The sequence below is a fragment of the Vanessa cardui genome, chromosome 30, assembly GCF_905220365.1.
Source record: "Vanessa cardui chromosome 30, ilVanCard2.1, whole genome shotgun sequence".
In the NCBI taxonomy this organism is placed as follows: Eukaryota; Metazoa; Arthropoda; class Insecta; order Lepidoptera; family Nymphalidae; genus Vanessa; species Vanessa cardui.
Genome location: NC_061152.1, coordinates 5,198,669 through 5,212,504, shown reverse-complemented (window position 1 = coordinate 5,212,504; position 13,836 = coordinate 5,198,669). Strand labels below are relative to the sequence as shown.

At 33.6% G+C, this 13,836-nt stretch overlaps 1 protein-coding gene across 1 annotated transcript in view; it reads right to left on the bottom strand.

Moving 5' to 3' along the window:
- LOC124542289 overlaps positions 1-8,521 on the bottom strand; it is a 32,986-nt gene extending 24,465 nt beyond the window's left edge. The window contains exon 1 of the mRNA XM_047120252.1: positions 8,357-8,521. The gene's annotated coding sequence lies outside the window, so the exon portion shown is untranslated. The remainder of the gene's footprint in view (positions 1-8,356) is intronic.
- Positions 8,522-13,836: the final 5,315 nt, after the last annotated feature.

The window sequence follows — 13,836 nt, the reverse complement described above, 5'->3', positions numbered from 1 at the left end:
ATAACATTAATATAGAATTAAAATATTAACATACAAGGAAGGTCCTTGTAAATAAAATCATATATATATGCAAATATATATATATTAGATATATTATTCGTTGACCTTGTTAAATGACAGTTGAATTTTAATTAAACCACAAGTTTTCAACATTCAACAACAAGAGTCGAGATGGTCCAGTGGTTAGAACGCGTGCATCTTAACCGATGATTGCGGGTTCAAACCCAGGCAAGCACCGCTGATTCATGTGCTTAATTTGTCTTTATAATTCATCTCGTGATCAGCGGTGAAGGAAAACATCGTGAGGAAACCTGCATGTGACAAATTTCATAGAAATTCTGCCACATGTGTATTCCACCAACCCGCATTGGAACAGCGTGGTGGAATATGTTCCAAACCTTCTCCTCATAAGGGAGAGGAGGCCTTTAGCCCAGCAGTGGGAATTTACAGACTGTTGTTGTTTCAACATCTGTAATCACTACATATAAGTAACATAGTATGTCTCTCTGAACTTGATAAAGTCAGAAATTCTATACCATCATACGTGTTCCTCTTATAACTTGGATTCCTTCTAGCGAAGAAACATCTTACAGGTAAGAATGACGAAGGCAACTAGTGCAGTTCACATAATGTTGTCTTAAATTTTCACGATTATTACACATTGAAATAAAACTAGATTTGAATCGCGTATATTAATTATTTTTGACATCCCGACGTTTCGAGCACTTTACAGCGTTCGTGGTTACGGTCACACTAAGGTGGCATTTGTCTATTTGAAGAACAAAGAAATATTATTTATAACTACCGCCAACGTATATTACAGTACTCTACTACATCCATCCGCCCACAAAACTGAATATCCAGCGTTTTTAAGGCACATCTACCTCGCACAACGACTGCATGGAATCAACTTTCACCAGCGGTTTTTCCGAATCGATACGACTAGGGAATTTATTCCTTTACCCATCTACAAGCTCCCTTTACCGATATTCATGCCTGGTATTGATCACTTTCCATCAGATGAGCAATCCTTTCACCATTTATTCAGGATAATGATATACCTGAGACGAAGATGTTCATGACTATGCCCTTTTTATCTTATAGATTGGCGGACGAGCGTATGGACCACCTGATAATAAGTGGTCACCATTACCTATAGACAATGACGCTGTAAGAACCTTATAACCATTCCTTGCATCACCAATGTGCCACCAACCTTGGGAACTAAGATATTATGTCCCTTGTGCCTGTAGTTACACTGGCTTACCAATCAAACCGAAACACAGCAATACTGCGTACTGTTGTTTGGTATAACTGATGAGTGGGTGGTACCTACCAAGTAACTACGAACTATCTTATCATTTCCTTTTTCTTTCTCACATATGTTGATTTAGAAACTATTATATTGGTTTGTATTGTCTAATGGAAAAAAGCTGTGAGCGTTGTAAGACATTCTGTAGTATATTTAGTATCAGAATAGCACCTGTGAGAAGACGGGGCGGGTCGCTAGTCTATTTATAAAGAACTAGTTTTCTTTGACCGCGTGTGGTTCACGCTTGCTTTATTGTTGATCTTAATTTCACATTTACAATATTAGTTTATATAGTAAACTTGTCTATACATAAGCCTCATTGTCTCGGAATCTAATCAGTATTAATTGATCCTTACTGATACTTACATAGTATAAAACAAAGGCCTGGAACACGCAACGCAACGGATTTTGATGCGGTTTTTTCAATATATAGTTTGACTCAAAAAGTAGGTTTATACGTATAATACATGCACAATATAGTCGCAAAACACTGCCTATTCTATAGGTTTCTAAAGTCATATTACAAGTTTATAATAAAATATGTATTTTATTTAGTATCAGCATTGGACCCACACGAAGCTGTAGTCTATTCCAATGGGAATAGGAGAAAAGATAAATAGACAAATTTGACCTTGAATTGATATGTGATTTCAGTTACACTAGTGCAGAGAAAATTTTATTGATGACTGGATAACGAATGCTTAATTATGTAAACAAACGTAATTATGTTATTTTTTAAATAATTTTTATATAAATTAGGATTTTTAGTCTTAAATAAAAGTTAGTTCGTTAGTTTCGATTTGGATCGTCGTTATTCGCAAATAACCTTATTAACTTATAAATAGGTAATTATTTTCAGTGATAAGTCATAGAAACACACTCATAATTTTTATAAATAATAAAAAATATAGCATATTAAAATAACAGCATTTTTATCGGACATTAGGTAAATTTTTACATTATCTTACAACTATTTCTTATTCCATAATTTAACCAATTAAATAATAGTATTAAAATATATAATATTATAATAATATTAAAATGTACGTTGAAACTTTAGTTTCAAAAGTACATATTAATTATACTAAAGTTTTTTAAATAATATTAAAGTGTACATTTTAATAAAATAATACATTTTAAAAAATGTATTATTTTAATTTTTTTTTTTTAGTTTAGTTTAGTTTTTTAGACGCAAAGCTGCCTATAATGCAGGCTGCATTTCCACGCTGTACGGCAATGGACAACCTCTGCGCCAGGCAGGACCCGGAGTTGACTGTCTGTGTTTTAATAATATACAATTTTTACTGTATAAATTTATACATTCTCCATTCGTTTAGCGAACATCCTCAGACGAGGCCGCCATTTTAATTGTTCGTTCATCGAAAAATGGCGATTTGAATGGCGGCGAATCTGTTTTCGTTACTTTAGACGTAAAATTAATGTGGATTTACATAGATAAGTGAAATAATGTTGTATTACAAATGAAGATATATTAATCAAGAACTGCTTATAGTAAATCATATAGTGAACTTATCAAAACTCATTATATTAAAAAGTACGGTGTGTTTTGATTGTTTTCTATTGTCATTGGAATGCAGTATAGGGTTGCTAGCAATGATATTCTAATAAACAGATATGTTATATCCATACTAAACAACAGAAAAATGTGTGCCGCGCCGGGGACCGTTTACTTTAGTTTATTTTCAACCGACTTCAAAAAGGAGGAAGTTATCAAGTCGTATATAATATTATTTTTTTTTTACATTTCGTTACAAGTAAAAAAGATAGCTTTATAAAAACAAAAAGTAAAAGGGATAACTAGATGTTTTAATTACGCAAAACGTATTACAACGTAATTATGATGTATTATAACGTATTACTACGTAAAACGACTAAAGGCAAACGTCCCAATTAGGACGTTTTCTAGTCTTCACTTTTTGCGCGTTAATAACATATCTGTTTACTACAACATCATTGGTTGCTAGTTATTAATAAATTTATGTAATAAATAAAAAAATTAACAAAAAGAAAAACCGACTTCAATCAATACACTGTTTCAATATATACAAATAAATATGCACTAAAAAGTAATAAAAATAATTGCGTATTCAACATATTTTTTTAAATGAAAAACATAAGACTACTTAAAAGTATATTTACGATTATATAACGTAGTTATAGTTACTGCTATATTTGAAGTAGGTGTCACATTCAATTCAGTCCATAATTACTACCAAATATACGGGCAAATTGAAAAACATATTATTACTGATCAAGTCTAATTAGCGCATAACTTTCATAGATGAATTAATATTAAAATTGGTTCAGTAATTTTAGAATTTATCGTTCACAAACAAACACTTAAGGAGAGGGTTTGGAACAGATTCCACCACGCTGTTCAAATGCGGGTTGGTGGAACGCACATGTGGCAGAATTTCGATGAAATTAGACACATGCAGGTTTCTTCACGATGCTTTCCTTCACCGCCTAGCACGAGATGAATTATAAACACAAATTAAGCACATATATATAGTGGTGCTTGCCTGGGTTTGAACCCGCTATCATCGGTTAATGTGCACGCGTTCTAACCACTGGGCCATCTCAGCTCTTATGTATGTATCCATAGTACATATATCGAAATAGCAATTTTGTCTATATGTTTGTTCCGGCTAATCTCTAGAACGGCTGAACCGATTTTGACGGGAGTTCCACTGGCAGATAGCTGATGTATTAAGTAACTTAGGCTATAACAATTATTCTTAAATTAAAACGTCACAAAACTGCTGGCACAACTAGTATGTATATAGTATAAAAATCCTGCTTAATATAACTTTTATTTTTAATAGTTTTACGCTCGTGATTTCGACCACTTTTTTATTATATAGGTAAGTGGATGAACAAATGGACCACCTGATGGTAGGTGGTGATAACCTTAGACAATGACAATGTAACAAACATCAGCCTTTACATCAACAATGCGCCACCAACCTAAGAACTAAGATGTTATGTCCCTTGTGCCTGTAGTTACACTGACTAACCTTTCATACCGGAACACAACAATACTGACTAATGCTCTTTGGCAGTGGAATATTTTATGGATGGTACCTATCCAAACGCTTGCACAAAAGCTACCACCAAGTTAAGACAGTAAGAGATTCCTACATGCCAAAATAGAATTAATAAATGAGTATTCTGTTTAATTTAGATTCAAGCAAAAATTTAAGATTTTAAGACAAAACATTCGTAGATAATGTTGAAATATCGAGCTCCACCGAACGAAAACAAAAAAACATGGTAAATATCCCGTAATTAATAACTGTTATATTTTAAATTTGTTTTTAAAAAAACTGTTACTTACGAATTTATAATATTAGCATAGATACAACATTATTCCACTTAACTTATACAACGTAGCTTTCAAAGTCTCAAAAACAATTTTAACTTACCATTGATAACAATGAATAACATTAAATGCTTAAATATATACAAATATGAACTAAAACTAGTTACTGTATAAATCTTGACCGCGTGGAATGGTGGCAAGAATGCTAGCAGCATTTGAACCCGTTGAACCGCAATTCCGATCCTCTGGGCGAACGAACCAGCCCTCCTGTCACCAGTGGAGGCAATGAGGCGAGCTGTTATACTTTTGATGAAGCTTTTCGCACCACTACTCCAAGGAGCAAGCGTTTCGATATTCATATGTTTCTTAAATTCAAATGATTTCTATAAGAATTTTTTTTACAAATTCCTTTACTGTTCAAGCTATTCGTCTGTGCAACTCTCTTCCTGTAATGTTGTCTTAAATTTTCGCGATTATTACACATTAGAATAAAACTAGTTATAACGGATTTGAATCGCGTATATTAATTATTTTTAACATCCCGACGTTTCGAGCACTTTAAAGCGTTCGTGGTCACGGGTAGACTAAGGTGGCATTTGTCTATTTGAAGAATAAAAGAAATATTATTTACAACTACGTATTACTATGAGAAAACTACTATGAGAAATCGTTGGCGGTAGCTAGTTTTATTTAAACTCTCTTTCTGTTGAAGTAAGACGTGCACAATCACTTGCTTCATTTAAAACTATGTTGAGACAATACTATCTTGCACTTTAATTGATGTACTAAATTACTTCTATCTTCTTTTTTTTTTCAAAACATTAATTTAATTTTATTACATATTATTTTATATCTGATAAGATATGTACATATGTGTACGCATTTTCGATATCAGGTACCTACCGTACATTATTTTATTTTTACCTTATTTTTCACTGTAGTTATTTATTATGATTATTTATATTATCTGTTTCTCTCCTCTACCTTAAAGTTGCCTGGAAGAGATCGCTACTTTAGCGATAAGGCCGCCTCTTGTGCATCTTTCTCAATCGTGTTTAAATTATTTATTAATTGGTGTACAATAAAGGGTACTTTGATTTGATTTGAATTTGTAAGAAACAGTTTATATATTGAACTGCCTTCAATATAAGAAACAGCAAGTTAACTAAAGATAAAATATATATATGTATATCTATGAAACTACTACACCGATTTGATTAAACTTACACTTGTCCGTAATTTGGAGTGTACCTAACTTATATTCAAGAGCTGAGATGGCCCAGTGTTTAGAACGCGTGCTTCTTAACAGATAATTTCGTATTCAAACCCAGGTAAGCACCATTATATATATGTGCTTAATTTGTGTTTATAATTTCATCGAAATTCTGCCACATGTGCATTCCACCAACCCGCATTGGAACAGCGAGGTGGAATATGTTCCAAAACCCTCCCCTTAATGGGAGAGGAGGCTTTAGACCAGCAGTGGGTAATTTACAGACTGTTACTTTACTTTAACTTATGAGTTTTAGTTTTCGAGAAACTCGTGGACAAACATACATACAAACACACACTTACGAAATGAAGCACACGTGCTTCGAAGCCTAAATGGGTCATCATACACAAATATTATTCAATTCTAACAGTGTTACATACATACTCGTATACATATGTTGAACTGAGAACCTCCTTTTTTAGAATTCGGCTAAATACATTGGTAAAGAAGGCATATCATCCAAGACAAGATTATACAGATGATAAAAAAGTATAAAGCTAATACTAGTTGACTTCCAGGCAGGATATATTACATGCATATATAATTGTATTTAACTAACATGATTGTATTTTTAAATGTCGAAAAAGAGTATCAACTGTATTTCTTGCCGTTTCTTCTCGGTTGGCATTTCGAACCAGTGGTAGCTTCACTTAATATTTTTGTTAAATGACGATTCAAAAATACTTATAAAAGCTATCATCATCACTACATAGTATAAAAGTCGCTTACCGCTGTCCCTATGTATGCTTAGATCTTTAATACGCAACAGATTTTGATGCGGTTTTTTTAATAGATAGAATAAATCGAGAGGAAGGTTTTTGTATATCATACATGGACAAGTAAAAAATAAACAAGAAAAATTCTGTATTATATTTAGTATCAGCATTGCATATATGCAAAGCGGGGACGTCGAAAGTCATTAGTATTGAAAAAAAGTATATTTTGATTTCGATTCAAAACGCCTTTTTACTTTATCCATAAGTGTCGTAGATTATTCAAGATCTCCGCCAATGATATCCCTTCATTTCAATGCCGAAGTTGTTTACATGCCTTGTGGTTGGCAATAGTTTGTTTCCAACTAATACATCTGGATTGTTTTGTTTAAAACAATATTTTTATACGACGTCGTCATTACAAAGTACAAAACAAAGTCGCTTACCGCTGTCAGTCCCAATGTTCGCTTAGATCTTTAATACGCAACGGATTTTGATACGATTCTTTTGCAATAGATACGTTGATTCAAAGGAAGGATTTTGTATATAATATCATGCGAAATATAGAAGACACTGATTATTTTATAGGTTTCTAAAGTGACGTAAATATACACATATTTTTGCGCTTACGATAAAAACGCTGGCTGAGCCCTATGAGATAGATCAAAATGAAAGATCAGTATTGCACCTGTGCGAGGCAGGTTACTAGTAATTATCACTACACAGTATAAAACAAAGTCGCTTACTGTTGTCTGTTCCTATGTATGCTTAGATCTTTAATACGTAACGGATTTTGATGCTGTTTTTTAATAGAAACATTGATTTGAAAGGAAGGCTTTTGTATATAATACAATGACTATGAAGTAAAGAGACACTAAAAATTCTGTAGTATATTTAGTATCAGCATTGCACCCGTGCGTAACCGGGGCGGGTTGCTAGTTACTAATAAAATTGCTTAACAAGATTCACTGACAAGGTTTTAAGCCCTTTTGAAACTACTAAATGTTTAGTACTAGGTAGTTTCATCATGCGACTTCGCCCGCATCTAAGGAAGCAATGTTATCTACTCTTTGTGTTATTATGTTAACCTGACGTGTATATAAATTAAAGTTACGTTATTTAGTTAAACTGATACTCTAATTTTTAATATTAACGATTAATATTTTCATTAGAAAGAAGAGATTAAGTTATCACAACATAGTATAAAACAAAGTCGCTTTCTCTGTCCCTATGTCCCTATGTACGCTTAAATCTTTAAAACTACACAACGGATTTAGATGCTGTTTTTTTACAGATAGAGAGATTCGAGAGGAAGGTTTTTGTATATAATACATAGACAATATAGCAAAGAAGCGCTGATAATTTTAGAAGTTTCCAATGTGATGTCGTAAATAAACAAATTCTGTTATACACTTAGTATCAGCTTTGCAACCGAGCGAACCGGGATGGATCACTAGTATGTATCATGTATGACACTCCATTATAAAAACGTCTAGTTCAACGCAAGGATAATAAAATAATACTTTAATAATATAGCATTTTATTTTAACATAGATAGATAATAACAGCTATAATTAATCATAAAGTTACATTTATGAAGTTGAATTCGGAATATTTTAACGTCGTATATAAACATTTTTTTAAAGAACGAAGAAAAAAAACATTAAAAACATCGTAAATTATGAAAACAAAAAAGAATATGACAATCAACTCACCTGCGTAACGATTTAAAAATTCCACAGATAAAAATAACACTTTATTTTTTTTTAATGCCACATATACACAAAGGAACAAATTGTTTATGTTAATTAATTACAGACGAGATAAAGATTTATTAATTAACTTTTATAATACACGTCTCTCTTCTACGTCGTATAGAGTTACACTGACTGACTGAGCTAGTACGACGTCACGAGCGTTCAACAAACGGTTGTCAGTAGGGTTGCCAGTTATCATTTAATTAAATGTCATTCTTGATTTTAATTCATTTGTTAATAATATTAGTGTGTCATTATAAATCGATGAAACTATTAGACAGATTTTAATGTAACTTACACTGTTCCTTCTGTTGAAGTCTATCTAACTTAGATTAAAAATGAATGTCTCTATACGACTTTTAGTTTGAGTATAATTATATTTTAACTATGTTACTTACATACATGTCGAAGTGATAACCTCCTTTTTGAGAAGTCGGTTACTAATACAAATATACCTTATTGTGCTGTGCTTAGCCTCAGCTAGTAGGCTGGAGCCTAGGGCGGCAGATTTACAGGGGCGGAAAATTTAGTCCAAATGTGTCTTACAGAAATAAAAAAAAGCTTATAATTATATGTTTACATATTACGTCCGTAATCCGTGTACTCGTCACTTCATAGCGGGTTGGAAAAATAATCTAGTAACTGACAGAAATATCACCTAGTTTATAATCATACTAATAACGGGAATAAGCGATGTAATGAGGACGATAGAACACAAATCATAAATGTTGCAAAAAAATGTAGGGGCGGCAACAATTGAATAGCCTACTAGCGGCAGATTTGTAAATCCGCCACTCTGTTGGTGAGCGTTATATCGCTAAGAGAGCAGTAACCATGGAAACTAAGATGTTATGTCCCTTGAGTCTGCGAGTTGAAGAATGAGTGATACTCTCCCATAAAACTAAGTATTGTTTCTTGGTGTGCTGGTATTTACTCAGACAGACTAGCACAAAGCATAATATAATTTACTTGGTGGTAGGGTTTTGTGCAAGCCAAAGCAAATAACAGTACTCAGTATTGTTGTGTTCCGGTTTGAAGGGTGAGTGAACCAGTAACTACAGGCACTATGACATCTTAGTTCCCAAGGTGGCACATTGACGATATAGGAATTGTAATATTTTTTACAGCGTCATTATGTATGGGTGATGGTGACCACTTACCACCAGGTAGCCCATATGCACCTCCGCCAAGCTATACCATAAAAAAAAAATTAGCAGTTTTTCTTCTGGGTTACTTTACAAACAGTATTATTACTGAAATGAAATATAGCACCTGTTATTTCTGAATAAAGTACCTTCACAATGGTGAAAGAATTATTGAAAAAAAATATGTAGTTTTATCGATTGCATACCAACGAATCTTTCCACTAAAAAAAATATTAAAATATTTCTTTTTTAAATTAAATACTAATGGAAAATTAAAAAGCAACTTATATTATATCTTTGTGATAAATAAAACAACATGTAACCGAATAAAAAAAAACCACGTGACAGCCCTAACGAACTTGGCGCCATTAGTTATAAATCGGACGTCGATATAAAGAACAAGCGGAAGCGATAAGCGATTTAGTAAGTTCACTAACTAGTTAACAAATTCAATAATAGATGGCGCTCATAAAATAATTATCAATATTCATAATACCTACATTAAATGGAATGAGTAGAGTAAGGAATGAGTACATAAGAGGAAGTTCGAAAGTGGCGCCGATAGCCGAGAAGTTATGTGGAAGGCGGCTATAGTATGGGCATGATACGTGGAGGAATGAGGAACATATTGTGAGGAAGGCCTTGAGTATGGATGTGGATGGATACAGAGGTATGTGACCTAGGAAACGATGGATGGATTGTGTGAAAGACGATATGGTTAGAAAGAATGTTAGTTGTGAGATGACGTCTGACAGATAAGATAAGATAAGATCTCGCTCTTAGGCGGGCTAACCATGCCCGAGTGGAAGGGACGCGTGCCTCTCACTCGCTCTCATTGTGAGCGCATAACGTGAGCGGAGCGTAACGCAGTTTCTTGAAGTGTCACCCGGCAAACCAATTTATAAGACGTTGTCACGTCAAAAACCGCACCAAAATCCGCTGCGTATTAAAGATCTAAGCATACATAGGGACAGACAGCGGTAAGCGACTTTGTTATATACTATGTAGTGATTATATGAAGCTATTTTTAAACCGCTAATAACTTATTACTTATATCAATGTACCTTGAAATTTATACTCAGAGAGAGGTTTTCCCCTCAGCCCTTTATAATTAAATATTATTTTTTTAAAACGAATTGTTTACTCATATGAAGATTCATCGATCAAAATCCAATGGGACTTCAAAGTTTTCGGAGTCGAGATTCCATACGTCATATTGAACTGACACGTGAGTCATAGATAACAGGTTTCCGCTTTGTGAGTGTGTTGTACATTTTCTGGGATAAAATTACTGTATGACCTCTTCCAGAATATAAGCTATCTCTGTGGCAGATTTCATTCAAATCTGATCAGCTCTTTTGACGTGATTGAAATTCAAACATTCCCATTAATAATTAATATAAAAATTTAAATTAATTATACTTGGTGGTAGGGCTTTGTGCAAGCCCGCCTGGGTAGGTACACTCATCAGATATTCTACCGCTAAATAACTCTACGCAGTATTGTTGTGTTCCGGTTTGAAGGGTGAGTGAGTCAGTGTAACTACAGGCACAAGGGACATAACATGTTAGTTCTCAAGGTTGGTGGCGCAGTGACGATGTAAGGAATAGTTAATATTTCTTACAGTGTCATTGTCTATGGGTGATGGTGACCACTTACTATTAGGTGGCCCATATGCTCGTCCGCCAAACAATAGGCTATTTGACAATGCGAAAAATAAATTGTGAATACTTAATTTATTCAAAAATCAATAAATAAAAATGCATTTTTTCAAACGTTTGTCACGTGACACAAAACGCTCCTGATAGGCCGGGCTTATGATGAAGTCACTTTCTTGTAAACCTTGCTTTTCTACTATATGTACCACAGATTAAAATACAGGAAAGTGACGTCACCGACCCCATTGCAGCGCCATATCGTCCATGTAGCGTTTTCGCGCGTTATTTAAATATGGAATTTTTAATATGATATTTTTCGGCAAATATGTACTAGAAATAAAAAAAATAAACTTTTACTGGGTTCCTTAACCTCTACTAAATAATATAAAATAGATTTTAAAAACCGGTCAAATAGCAATAAAAAAATCTTTATTGCAACACAATTTAATTACAGATATATTATGTGCCTATAACTCTTAAACAACAACAACAGCCTATGAATTTCCCACTGCTGGGTTAAAGCTTCCTCTCCTTTTGAAGAGAAGGTTGTATGTTGTATGTTCCAAACATATTTAAAATCAAATTCAAAATATACTTTATTCAAGTAGTCTTTTGAATCAACAACTATATTAAGTGAAGCTACCACGGGTTCGGAAGGTAGGTACCGAGAAAAACCGCCAAAAAACTCAATAGTTACTATTTTTCAACTTTTAAAAGCACAGTGATGTCAGTTAATTACAATTATGTACGCACGAACGATCTACTGAGATGTTTTTAAAAAAATCTCTCCCAGTTTGGGTTTTCTGACGGAGATGGCTAATCTATTACATGTAATAAAATTGGAGTGTCAGTTTGTAATATTAAAATAGCCCTTTTCACACAATGCATATTTATGTATACACGATACATATATCAAAATAACATTTTTTCAAATGTTTGTCTTTTTGTGACGGCTAATCTCTGGAACGGCTAGGATAGCTACAGATTTTGACGGGACTTTCACCGGCAGATAACTGATATAATAAGGAGTAACTTAGGCTACAACGACGAGAATAACAACAGCCTGTAAATCCCCACTGCTGGTATAAAGGCCTCCTCTCCCTTTGAGGAGAAGGTTTTTGGAACATATTCCACCACGCTGTTCCAATGCGGGTTGGTGGAATACACATGTGGCAGAATTTCTATGAAATTTGTCACATGCAGGTTTCCTCACGATGTTTTCCTTCACCGCTGAGCACGAGATGAATTATAAAGACAAATTAAGCACATGAATCAGCGGTGCTTGCCTGGGTTTGAACCCGCAATCATCAGTTTAGATGCACGCGTTCTAACCATTGGGCCATCTCGACTCTCGACTTAGGCTACAATTTTTTTTTGTTAGATTCAAACGGGTACAAGTTCACGGACACACCTAGTTAGCCATAAGTTCGCCCGTTGTACAACACCTAAAATATTTGTTTATATTTTTGTTAAGAGCATCAGTTCGACACCTATGTATGTAACACTGTTAGAATTCAATTATATTTGAGTATGATTATCCTTTTAGGCTTCCAAGCACGTGTGCTTAATTTCGTGTATGTTTGTATGCACGTTTGTCCACGAATTTCTCGAAAACCTTTAGTTTTCAAGAAATTCAAGAGTCGTATTGAGATTATCATTTTTAATATAAGCTAGCTATTCTTCAACATAGGGAACAATGTAAGTTTCATTAAAATCGGTCAAGTAGTTTCATAGATATATTTTTTTATCTTAAGCTAACTAGCTGTTTCTAATTTTGAAGTCGGTTTAATTTATTATTATATTTAATTTTGGTTTATTATCATCTGTATTTTATGTTTTTGGTATACATATAAGTATATTAACAATTAGTATACCTATAGGTTCTTTTACGCGCTTTGCATAAATTAACTCAACTAATTGTTTTTGTTATTGTTTCAATTCTCACGAGATTTTAATATAATTATAATATTGTATTATTATTATACAATTTTTGTTTCTTGATTGTTGTTTTGTTTTTAATTATATAATTGTGTCACTTTGAAACAATACACAGGTGTAGTCCAAAAACATATATATTTATTTTTTTTATCTTCAGTTCCAATTTAAAAACTCTTTCATTTGATACCCATACTGTAGAAATGCATTAAAAATTACTCTTCCGCCATCTTGGATCGTCCGCCATATTGAATTTAGAATGACAACTAATCGTGTATTGTCATCCGATCTAAACGTGCATACAAAATTTTAGCTGTATCGGTTGTGAGTATCTGCTTCAAAATCTGGTCGCAAAATTCTACCCGAACATTCTTACATAATATATGACAATATGAGACAACATCACATAAATTACTCTGATCCCAATGTAAGTAGCTGAAGCACTTGTGTTATGGAAATAAGAAGTAACGAAGGTACCACAGACACCCAGACACAAGACAACATAGAAAAATAATGATAATCTATATCGACTCGGCCGGGATCGAAACCCCGGAGTGGCGTACCATTGAAAACCGGTGTACACACCACTCGACCACGGAGGTCGTCAAATAAATAAAAGCTTTTTAAAAACTAGGGGCCTCGACCATGTCTTGTTTTCTCATAAGGGAGTGGGAAGATGTTTCGATAGGTTTTATGTAAG